We start from the raw sequence: 12,138 nt of genomic DNA on the forward strand, positions 1-12,138 counted from the left end.
ACTTGAGGGTCTGAGGCACGGTTTGAGCCCAGCCCAGATCACACAGTGACACAGGATCCTCAAAGACAAATGGACCATAAAAGGGAGCATGGGGACAGAGGAAGGGAAAGAAAAAGTGACCAAAGACAGGGCAAGACGGCTTGGCAGGCAAAGGCTCTTTCAGCCGACAGCCTGACAACCCAAGGGTGATTTCTGGGTCCCACGTGGTAGGAGGAGAGCACCAATCCTCCAAGTTGTCCTCTAACAATGGCACACGCATGCACACATGCATGCACTCATGCACACAGGCATGCGTGCACACACATGCACACATGCACACATACAGATGATAAATAACTTATAAAAAGAAACAAGTAATCTTGTCCCCCAAATAGCTTCTCCTAACCAACTTCCCTGTTAATATTCACATAGTTTTACACGTGTTTGTTGTATGTATATATGGTGCATGTGTTGGGTGTATGTATGACTGGCTGTCTTCCTCAGCATCTTATTTTTGATATGGGTTCTCTTGCTGACTCTGGAGCTCACCGGTTCTGCTGGCCAGCAGCCCCAGGACCCTTGTGTGTGCCTCCCCTAGCACTGGGATTTCAGGTGCGCGTGCTGTTCCAGTTTTTATCTGGCTGTTACCTTACATGGTAAATGCTTCACTGACTGAACCATCCCCTCAGCCCTCTTATCAGTGTTTATAAAGAAAGCATGCCGTTAACATTGAAAGATAAATGTCTAAGCAGAGCCGCCTCTCACTCCTCTGTCTCCGAATCCACATCTACAAGTCAGCAGTCAATGTGCATTCACTAAATGCCTTCTTTGTGCCATACGCAGGGATGTGGGGTTGGAAAAAAAAATGAAGATGCAGAGAGGGAGAGAAAAAAGACAGAGAAGAGAGGAAGGGAGGGGGAGGGGGAGGGGGGAGAGAGAGGAGAGAAGTGGATTAGGTTCATCTCTGCCAAGCTCTGCTGTAAGTTTTGGCACCTGGCAAAAGCAACTGAAGGAAGGAAGGAGGAGTGTGGCGTTTTGAATGTCGGTGTCCCCATGGGCTCGGATGTTTGCACACTTGGTCCCCAGGCGGTGGAGCTGTTTGGGGAGGTTTAGGAGATGTGCCCTTGTTAGAGGAAGTGTGTCCCTGAGGGTGAGCCTCGAGGTTTCAAAGCCCTGCACCATTCCCAGTTTGCTCTCCCCTCTTCCTGTTCGCTGTCTGAGATGGGAGCTCTCTCGTCCCCCTGAAACAAGAACTATTTCTTCTGTAAGCTGCTTTGGCCGTGGTGTCTTATCGCAGCGACAGAGGAGAAGCTAGGACTCAGGGCTTCTTTGGCTCACGGTTTGTGTGTGGGGGAAGACATGACGGCAGGAGCCTGGCGGAGCCGAGAGAAATGGGAGGCGGCACTCAGCTCACATTCTTCCTTTTATCTGCTTGGGGAACCTGGTTCATGGGCTGGTGTAGAGAGAAACCTTTTCCTTGCCAGCCGCTTTGGTTTTTCCCCACCAGTCGCCTGGGCTCTGCCGCGTTGTAGTCCCCAAATAACACACAAGATGCTGTATTAATTATGAAGCTGTTGGCCTTGCTTGTTTCTTACTGGCTAGCTCTGACTTAAGTATTTAACCCATAACTGCCAATCTAAGTATTTCTCTTACCTGACGGACATCTTACTTCTCTGGCGGGCTATATGATGACTCCCTGTGTTTCTCCTACCCAGAGTCCTCCTGGACTCCTAGAGCCACCTATCTTGCTTTCCTATTGGCCAACAGTGCTTTATTGACATACACACAGGACTTCCCCATCAGGGTGGTGCTGCCCAAGCTCTTCCCCTCTCAGTTAAGTCTCTCTAGGAGAACCCTCACAGACTTTCGCACAGACATGTCTCCCGGGTGATTCTGGATCCTGTCAGACTGACAGTATTAACCATCACAAGACCACCTCTTGCCAACTTAACCAACTTTGAAACCATAAACATCTATCCCTTGTTCCCATAAGCTCATGGGCATCTCTCAGTGAAAAACGTATTCAGTCTCACTTCAAAAGCCACCAGTCTTTAATGATCCCAACCCTGTCCAGTAGTCCCATCCAAAGGCCTTCTGGCAATCAAGGCACTCTCTCATCTGTCAGCGTCCAGGTCATCACAAGACAAGCTGCATGGTTCCAACATGCGACGGGACAGAGTAAAAGACCCAGTTCTAAAGGGAGGAGTGGGAACTCAGGAAGCAAAGACTGGACCAAAGCCTACCAGGGAAACAGCAAGCCCTGTAGCTCCATTCAGGTAGCCGGAGACTACGACGAGATCATCTGGGACCCAAAGGGAGCCTCACCCACCCAGCTCTGCCACCTGTAACATAGCTGGCTCTTCCTTAGGTCAGCTCCCACACGTTCCCTCAGCATAGGCCCCCTGCAGCTCTCACTGTTCACTCGGGTTTTACCGTCACCAGAGACTCTGACACTACCATACCTTCCCTGGCCTGAGTGGTTCTCTGGAACTGTGGTGGAAAATCCTAAAACCCTTCAATCCTGCATCTTTCATGCTTATAAGAGCAGTACGGTATGGGAGTTCTGCCATCCACTTTGGGATGGAGCCTGGCCTCTGGACCAGCTTCCCTGGACCGCGGTTGTACCAGCTCCTGTATGCCTCCCAGGCTGACTCTGGGGAAAATGCTCGCACAGAGAGCTGCTTTCAAGCAGGGAAGCCCTCCCTGCTGGATCCTTTTCCTTGTCGGGGGGAGAATGCCTGCCTTCTCTCTAATGGTGCCAACCACTACAGTTACAGCTGCTTGGGAGCTTGCCTTGTCTGTAACCGTAAACTCCCTCTTCTGTGTGAGGCCTGTGTGTCTGTGTGTGTGTGTGTGTGTGTGTGTGTGTGTGTGTGTCTGTCTGTGTGTGTGTGTGTGTGTGTGTGCCCATGCACATGTTCATGTGTGCCTGCACGGGTATACATGCCTGCCCCCGCAGCCAGAGGTCAGCTTCAAGTGCTTTTCTTTATCAGTCTCTCTCCCTGAACCCAGGGCTCCCTCCCTGTTAGAAGTTCTTCATGTATTTGTTTTTTCTAGAAGAAAAGTGGCCAAGTTTTTAAGAGCAGGGGTGGTGTTTTATTCTTTGCCCTGTTTCCTCCATGTTTTAGGACAGAACTACAAATGAAGGGACGCAGATGTTAGCAGAGACCAGGTGTGGTGGCATACATCCTCAGTCCCACCACTCCATAGGCAGAGGCAGGGGATCTCCGTGAGTTCAAGTCCAGCCTGGACTACATAGTGAGCTTCGGGAGAGTGAGAGGGAGGGGGGACAGAGACAGACTATATGAATGCGGGAAGTAGTTTCCTGATGGGTAACCATTATCTGTAGAGATAATTTCTTCTCTGCTTTAAAATAGTTACATGACACTCTTGCTGGCCTGGAACTCACTACGCAGTCCAGAGATTACAGCCATGCACTACTCAAAGGAAAAGTACTGGTTCAGGACTCCAAAACCATATACTCTAACAGGGTTTTGTTTTTGTTTTTGTTTTTGGGTTTTTTTTTTCAGCAAGGCAGAGGGTGTGGGAGAGAAGGGCAAGCCTGTCAGAGCCATACTTGCCACACTTGAATCAGCTAGAGTCTCTTCAACTACCATGCCTGGCTTGTCTCAGATCTTAGTTTTCTTATCTTATTGCATTGGCTCAAACTCCCCACTGAGTATTTTAGGCAAGAGGAAAGTGGGGCTTTTATTTTTCAGTGGTTCTTTTCCTGTGAGTAATTACCATGTAAGCTACTAGCTCAAAGCAGATGCTTTTTTGGTTTTATCCTAAATCACATCTCATCTTTCTTCTATGCTATTAAAATTTTATTTGTACCCTTATATCAGGTTTTGTTCTCAAGGTGAACTACAAACCGTAAGTGAAGTATTTGGCAGCTGTTCAGCGATAGGATCAATTATAGAGTGCCAAGCCAGAGGACTTACATCTTAGATGGTGAGTCACTTAGCCCGTGTTTATTGTTAGCAAAACATACAGTGAGCACATATTAACCCTTGTGCCATCTAGGCATGAATTCTCTGGGAAAAGGTGAAACATTTCAAACAACTGGTGCACTTGCTGCTGGTTCATGCTCGACACTAGTCACACCACAGCTGGGCTGCAAGAACAGCGAGGGGGGAGGGGAGGGGGGAAGGGAGGGAAGGGGGAGGGCAGGAGGGCAAGGGAGCTGCCATTATCTCTGACTTTTCACTGTTCATAGACAACAGTAAATAAATGTTGACTCCATTGCTAGTTAGACATGCTCTAAGGATGACAAATGAGGTGACAGATTAGAGAGGACCTGATGGAGATGGACCACTCCATCCAAAATGGTTATAAAGCTTTTCCAAGGACTATTTTAACAGAGACTTAAGAAGCCAGCTATACAGAGACGGCAAGGAGACCCACTGGGGCCAAGCGACGACGGCAAATGTGAAGATCCTGGGTGAGAATGAACTTGGCACTTTGTAAGCATGAGGGATGCCCAGCGGCTGTGAATGGACCGGGAACAAGGTCTTAGGGTGCAGTGACGAGAAGTAACAGAGAAACAGGGCAGAGGGCTCGGGGGAAATAATGTCATTGATAAGGACAGTGCATTTGGTACGTTGAAATCCATTTGTAAGAATCACAATCACTCTTTTATAAATAGAGGGGAAATGTGGGTGGAGAGGGTTAGACAGAGACGGGTGTTGTGTGAATCTCCTCCAAAATTGAAACAATCGCCCTGTGAGGAAGATTCTTAAACAGAAAGGGCAAACAACTCAACAGTGCAGGCTGCTATCTCTCTCCTCTCGCTCGCCAAAACAAGATGGTAAGATTCCACCGCTAAACATCCCACACTTCTCCCTGTTTTCATGCGCTAGGAGCTGGGAAGAAAAGTCAGCAGTCTTGCTCAGGCAAGAACCCTGTGCTGTTCTGCTAACCTGACAGCCAAGGTCTGCCCACCAATGCAAACCTGACAGCCAAGGTCTGCCCACCAATGCAAACCTGACAGCCAAGGTCTGCCCACCAATGCAAACCTGACAGCCAAGGTCTGCCCACCAATGCAAACCTGACAGCCAAGGTCTGCCCACCAATGCAAACGTAGCATGACTGCCACAGGGCAACCAACTGTTTTCTGATTGCATTTGAAGTCTTTTCCACAGGGTGGAATTCATGCTTGACACTGAAAACCTGGCCGAAAGCCTATGTCTGGAGAGTCCACAGACCCTAGTGGGGTAGGCACTACCAGTGTCCTACTGTGTTTTTCTAAATGGATACACTGACGCCATCAAACTCTCTTCTAAATACTTGTGTTTGTGCATAGATTATTAGTACTGCTCTCAGCTGTGGCCAGAGAAGTATCTTTTTATAGTGGGCAGCACTTCCAAAAAGACTCATAACTAGTTGAAGAGCTTATCCCTAAAGGAGAGGGTGGATATCACTGTCTCCAAGGCGCAGAGAACATCACACAAAAGAGGTTTTGAAAGAATGGAGGAGCCAGGGGAGGGGAACAATGTCATGAAAGCTGTCATTAACTCAGAGCAGCTACGGGTCTTATACCAGCATCGGGCCTGTCAACGCTGCACCATGGCTAGGAAAGGGATTTATAGCCCCCCCACCCTCTGAGGCCTGAGGAACTACTGGCAGTTTATGGTTGCTGAGGGAGACAATTTTTTTCAGCAATGTGGCTAATGCAAGTTGCTAAGTTTCCTATGCACTTGTAAACACTTCCTAGTCATGCTATACTAACTGGAAAGAAGAAGTGGGGGGACACAAGAGAAGGTAATGGGGGGATAGCAGATGCATTAGACACGTTTAAATTGTCAAAAATAAATAAAACTGTAGAAGAAAACTATAAACACAAAATCAGTTCAACATCTTAAGTAGACATAAAGCCTAAATAAGGGAAATAAGCTCTGTGTTCATCCATGCCGTGGAAAATTCTCATTTAGTAGAACCTAGGAAAGATAAACTTGCTTTTTAGGGAGCTAAGTTTTCTCAGGAAAGGTTGTAAAGGCAAGTTCTTCTTGTCGGTGCAGTCAGCTCAGACAGACATTACCATCCCACCCCGAACGGCAGTGGGCTTTCCAAAGCTAAGGCATCACATCATACCAGTTGCAGTCTTCGTGGTAAGCCAGACAAAACCGCATGACTTAGCTCCCGACTTTGTCCTCTTGTTTGGAGGGAAGAGCCAGCAACACAGCACTTTCGGCACCACTAAAGCTATCCAAAAATAACGTGTGTAGCAAGGGAGTTTGAGTGACTCAGGATGGTCACTCTCTCTGGGTCTTGATTTAGACTGAGAGGCTATTTTTGGTTTTCAGAATGAGTTGGTTGTTGTGGTCTCAGGGCAGGCTCAGCAGATTGGTCAAAGCAGTGCTGTCATGCCATAGGAGCTTGTGACAAGAATCCCTGAGGTTTTTCTGTGGGAAAGGACACCGAGCTCTACTGTGGTCAGACCATGCTACAATGGCCTATAGAGGCCTGGCTGGTCTGTTATGCCGGAGCTGGTAACTCTCTCAGCGACTGTGGTTTGGGAACAATCACTAGTGAAGTCTTTGGCCTGGGGTTCCCTTTCCTTGCAGGCTCCCTCCCACAGAGGTTACCAGCACCATCTCTGCTCAGGGCAGGCAAAGCTCTTGGCCCGGACAGTGGGTCTGGAGCCAACAGGCTGCCTGCTTATCTCTGCTCTCTACAAACATTGACCCTGCAGGAGTCCAGGGCAGTCCTAAAGAACAAGTGCACAGGATCCAATCAGTCCATTTTCACTCATCTCGGGCAACAGGAAAAACGAATAGCGCACACAAGGGGGACTATCTAAAGATATCTCTGTCACCTCTTCTGGATGACTTACTGACACTTCTGTGCTTCCTATCAGGGTCTTAGGGGTTCACATGTCCTTTCTTTCATTAAGAACTAGTTGGGAAGAGGAACGGGGATGTGGGAGGGAGACAAGAGAGGGCAAATGTTACCCGAATGCATTATAGACATGTATCAGTAAGAAGGGTGTGTGTGCCGGTGTGGCTGCCTGCATGTAGTGGTCAGATAAGGGCATCAGTGTCCGGCTCTGTCATTGCCCACCTTATTCCTTTGGGACAAGGCCTCTTACTGAAGCTGGAGCTGGGCTAGGGAGAGCGAGTCCTAGCAATCCTCCGGTCTCTGTCCTGCAGTGTTGATGTTACAGACGCAGGCAGGACCATGCCCGGCTTTTTGCATAGGTTCTCACTCTTGCACGGCATCCACCAGCGTTAGTCCCTGACTCAGCTCTCCAGCACAGCGCCTGTTCTTACTTCAAGGCCGATCTCAGTTCTGAGCCTGAAGTCTGGAAACCCCCACCTGGACGCTGATAATTTGGATTGGCCATTCTGGTCCCTACTTCATTACCCATGGCGTAGCCTGAAGGGACACTGGCCCTCGAGAGCACGTGGCTCTGGGAAGCCTGGTCCTCCCTCCCCGTTCCCTCTGCCTTGCTAAACACCACTGGATACCTTCCTAAAGCTAGCACCGAGATCTGTTCCCTTGTTTGGCCATTTCCTCCTCCTGAGGCTGACTTCCAGGAGTCCAGCAATCAGAAGCCCCCTTCAGCTTACCTAGTTTACACGCCCAATTAAAATTAAACACCTCGTCCTAACACAGGGTTTCCCCTCTGCCTTTATAAGCCACCGTCAGCCTATGGGCCATGTCTGTCTCCTCCTAACTGGAGGCTGTCCTTTGTCTCTCCAGGACAAACACCCCTGCCCATTCCTGTGTCCCCTTCCCCTTCTCCCTCATTGCCTGTCTTCTGCACCCAAACCCACTCTAACACAGACCCCCCCCCTTTCCTCCTCTTAAAGTGACAGCTACAAGGTCATTTGCTGCTGTTTTTCTACCTGAGTCACAGCAGCCCCTTTGACTTTTCGTCTCACATTAATAAAGTGTCTCTCTGTGAAAACAGGTGTGTGGGTGTGGTTTGTGCTTAATCCAGAGTCTGGAAGGGAGCCAGGAGCCCTGGGAGCCCCCCTCCCCTGCCCCTCCCAGTCGTGGAACCCCTTTGACAGGTAAATGCTCACTGCTGTCCAAGCAGCATCACATCTCTACAAACCCCGAGGGCAGACCGAGACGGCAGGAATAAACAGTAATGACCACTACTATTATTACCAATAGAAAACAAGACCAAGTCAACACGCAAACCAGGTGTGACGTCACCGTCCATAATCCCTGCACATTCAAGGTGGACTCAAGACTAGGCTAGGCTACAAAATGAGACCCTATCTCAAAAACAAAACTGAGAGGCAGGGATAGTCTCCAACAAAATATATATTTTATAATATAGATTTTCCAAATACCAACCTGTGAATAATTCGTTTTATAATAGGGACCACCACCCGGCTAATAGGAACATTTCTAATACTAAATGTTTCCCAAGCATAATGGTATTTCCTTTCAAGAAATACTGATACCACAGGGCAAATGTAGAGTTTCTTTTCTTCCTCTTCCTCCTCTTCTTTGACACCATCTCATTAATTCCAGGCTGGCTTCCAACTTTCTATGGAGCTAAAGATGAATTTCTTAACCTCCTGTATCTGCCTTTCAAGTGCTGGAAATCACAGTTGGTTATCACTATGCTGTTTTTATACTGTTTTATCAACAGCATCCTGTATAATAACCTTTCCCAGCGGCAGAAATACAGAGTGTATGTGAGTGTGGCGCGTGTGTGTGGCCGGCAAACCCTGAGAGCTTTGCCTCAAGGCTGTAGTTACAGGCACAAAACACCACACCCGGCAATTACATGGACTCTAGGATCTGAACTCAGGTCTTCATGCTTGCACAGCAAGTACATTATCTACTGAGCCATTCCCACAGCCCCCAAAAAATCACCTCCAATTTACAGTTCACAAAAGATAATTCCCCACAGTAATAAATGCCAATCTGGGAGGCCCCTGGGACAAAGGCAGCTCACCTGTACCCACGGAGCAGTGTGACTCCCTCCCAAGCTAAGTTCACTGGGTTAGTAAATGCCTATTCTCCCTTCTCCTAGTTAGGAAGGCGATGTTTGCCTGTTTGTTCCTCTGGTTCACTTTATAAAGAATTTCTAATGCCCCGTCTTCCATCCTTTTACTCTCATTTCCTGATTTGGGTTTCCTGTGGCTATTACTCTTCGGTCTTATTCTGTTTCATCCCTCTCGTTGCCTTGACCTATGTCCCAGTTTGGGTATGTTTTCTTGGTTTGGTTCCTTACGTAGTCCATGTTTAGCGCTGAAATTTCAGTCTGTGTGTGAGAGCACATGGAAGGTGAAGGGAAACTTCCAGGAGTTGGTTCTGCCTTCCCCTTCACAGTCAGCTGCGGACTGACCCGGGCAGTCATCCGCTCCCAGAGCAAGCCCTGTAACTCACTGAGGCCATTGCACCGGCCTCTCCCAGCCATTAAAACAACAACAACCGTAACAAAACACCCGCACCTCATGTAGCTCAGTCTATTCTCAAACTGGATCTGTAACTGAGGATGACCTTGAACCCTGATCCTTCTGCCTCTACCTCCAACTGTGGGGATTACAGTTATGAGACACTGTATCTGGATAGGACCCTTTTGTTCCAATCTGTCACGAAAGGGTTAACTACATAGCAGTCCCATATTTTCAAGCACATAAACATCTGAAATGTGTTTCCCTCTAGATTAGACTTCAAAAATAATTTTCTGAGCTGGTTTATGACTCCAGTATTCTGGAGGCTGAGACAAGAGGAACTCCAGCAGTGTAAGTAACTCAATGTCCCATTATCTGGGACCCACTCACGATCTTCCGGGCTCCTCCAAGGGGCTTGGGTCGCTTCTCCAGCTCCGTCCTCTGCAGCACACACAGATGCCTTCTAGGCTCCGTCTGGCTCCACTCCACAGCTGCTGCTGTCCTTGGTGGTCTTCCTATGGTCCTGGTGTCCCCAAAACGCTGGGGACTCTCCTGCAACTAGGCTGCACTTTCACCATAGGCTCATAGGCTGCCTTCGTGAAGCCAAGCCTCAACTTCTCTGCATGACCCCTTCAGTCCTGGGCCTTCAACGGCTGCTGAGGCTGCAGCTTCACCAATGGCCTCTCACAAGCCTCAGCTGCTCTCCAGGACCCCTTGGAGCCTTCAAAATCAGCATCACCTGGGTGACACTCACACATTACCAAGTCCAGCAGCCAGCACGAACGAGTTACAACCTTGGTGGATTCTAAAACACAGCTTCTCTGTGCTCTCAGGACACACTTCCCAGAAGATTTCACCTCAGTGATGCCAGTCTCTTCTTACTCGCCGCTAATTTCTCAGCTCCTGCCAACCAGCATCTAGTATCCCAGCAAAGCACAAAATTTTGCCCTTACTAGTTCTGGTCTCTTGTTAATCACAGCTGACTCTTCAGCCCAGCTGAGCAGAGAACAGGATGTTAATTCACAATTAACAAATGGCGCCGATGGAGACTTTGAACTTAACTGAGACTTCAGGAGCCAGGCCTCCGTCCTCCGCACAGCTTTCAACATTCTTGTCTCCTGAGTTCCCCCAGAACACCCCACAGACCTGTTGACACTCAGTGCTCTTCTAGACCAAAGTCCACAGTTCTTGCACAGAGCCCTCCCCAAAGCATGGTCAGGTCTATCACAGGGATACCCCAGGACCTTGCTACCAGTTTGTCTTAGCCTTTCTCTTGCTGCAACATAAACTCCATGAACAAAAAGCAAATTGGGGAGGCTAGGGTTTATTTGGCTTATGCTTCAGTGAAGGAAGTCAGGACAGGAATCCAAACAGAGCAGGATCCCAGAGGCAGGGGCTGATGCAGAGGCCACGGAGTGGGGGGAGCAGATCACTGGCTTGCTTCCCATGGCTTGCTCAGCCTGCTTTCTTACAGAGCCTAGGACCAGCAGCCCAGGAATGGCATCACCCACCACAGGCTGGGACCTCTCCTATTGATCACTAAATGAGAAAATGCCTTACAGCTGCATCGCACTGAGCCTAAACAGAGGCTCCTTCCTCTGATGACTCTAGCTTGTGTCAAGTTGGCACACAAGACCAGCCAGGACAACATGTTAGTGACATAAGCTGTGGTGGTCTGGATGAAAACAGTCCCCATAGACTCATAGGAAGTGAAATTATTGGAGGTGTGATATTGTTGGAATAGCTGTGGTGTGTTGGAGGAAGTGTGTTACTGTAGGGTGACCTTGGAGGTTTCAGAAGCTCAAGCCAGGTCTAGTGGCTCACTGTCTCTTCCTGCTCCCTGTGGATCCAGATACAGAACTCTGAGCTACCTCTCCAGCGTCATGTCACAGCCACGCTTCCCTCGGGGACAACAATGGAGTAAACCTCTCAACTATAAGCCAGCCCCAATTAAGTGCTTTCCTTTATAAGAGTTGCCATGGCCACGGAGACTCTTCACAGCAATAGAAACCCTAAGATATTAGGCAACAAACTTTAAGTATGAGCTGTACCGCTACCTTGACAAGCACACAAGCACAACATCCAAGCTGAAACGGTGCAAGATGAAGTTTTCACACGTGCAATAAGACAGCAGAGTCTCCTTATCTCTGGCCATGTCTGGGTATTCCGCAGGAGTGACAATATAGGTGATACAAGTATATAATTAATGAATACTACTCAACTGACTTCAAATGAAGTCACCACACTGCTAAGGTTTTTATGTAATTTATGTCCTAGTGGTAACTATAATCCCAATTAAAAATGAAATGTAGTTACATTTTTAAGTAGTTTTCTCATATGCAAAATTTCTAAATGAAAAAACAGTATGTATAACTGATGTAAGTTTTTTATTAAAAACTGAAATACCACATTTTAACTAACATAACACTGTTTCCAGCTGGGCAGTGTCACACACACCTATAATCCCAGCACTCGGGAGGCAGAGGCAGGTGCATCTCTGTGAGTTCGAGGCCAGCCTGGTCTTCAGAGCAAGTCCAGGACAACCAGGGCTACATACAGAACCCCTGTCCTGAAAACCCCAGACCAAAGCAGCGTTCCCAATCTAACACTCAGGGTTCACCTTGTCACATAGACTCGGTATCATTCTGGGCACTTTGTGGTCTTGCCTACGTACATATAATTTAAAAGGTACTATGACTTTCCTAATACTATAATGTCCCTCCATTCTTCACATTGAGAATACCCTGAACATACAGACACCTGGGAATATGCAGTGGAGCACAGGACAGCAGGAAAA

The sequence above is a fragment of the Mesocricetus auratus genome, unplaced genomic scaffold (assembly GCF_017639785.1).
Source record: "Mesocricetus auratus isolate SY011 unplaced genomic scaffold, BCM_Maur_2.0 Super-Scaffold_100676, whole genome shotgun sequence".
NCBI lineage: Eukaryota > Metazoa > Chordata > Mammalia > Rodentia > Cricetidae > Mesocricetus > Mesocricetus auratus.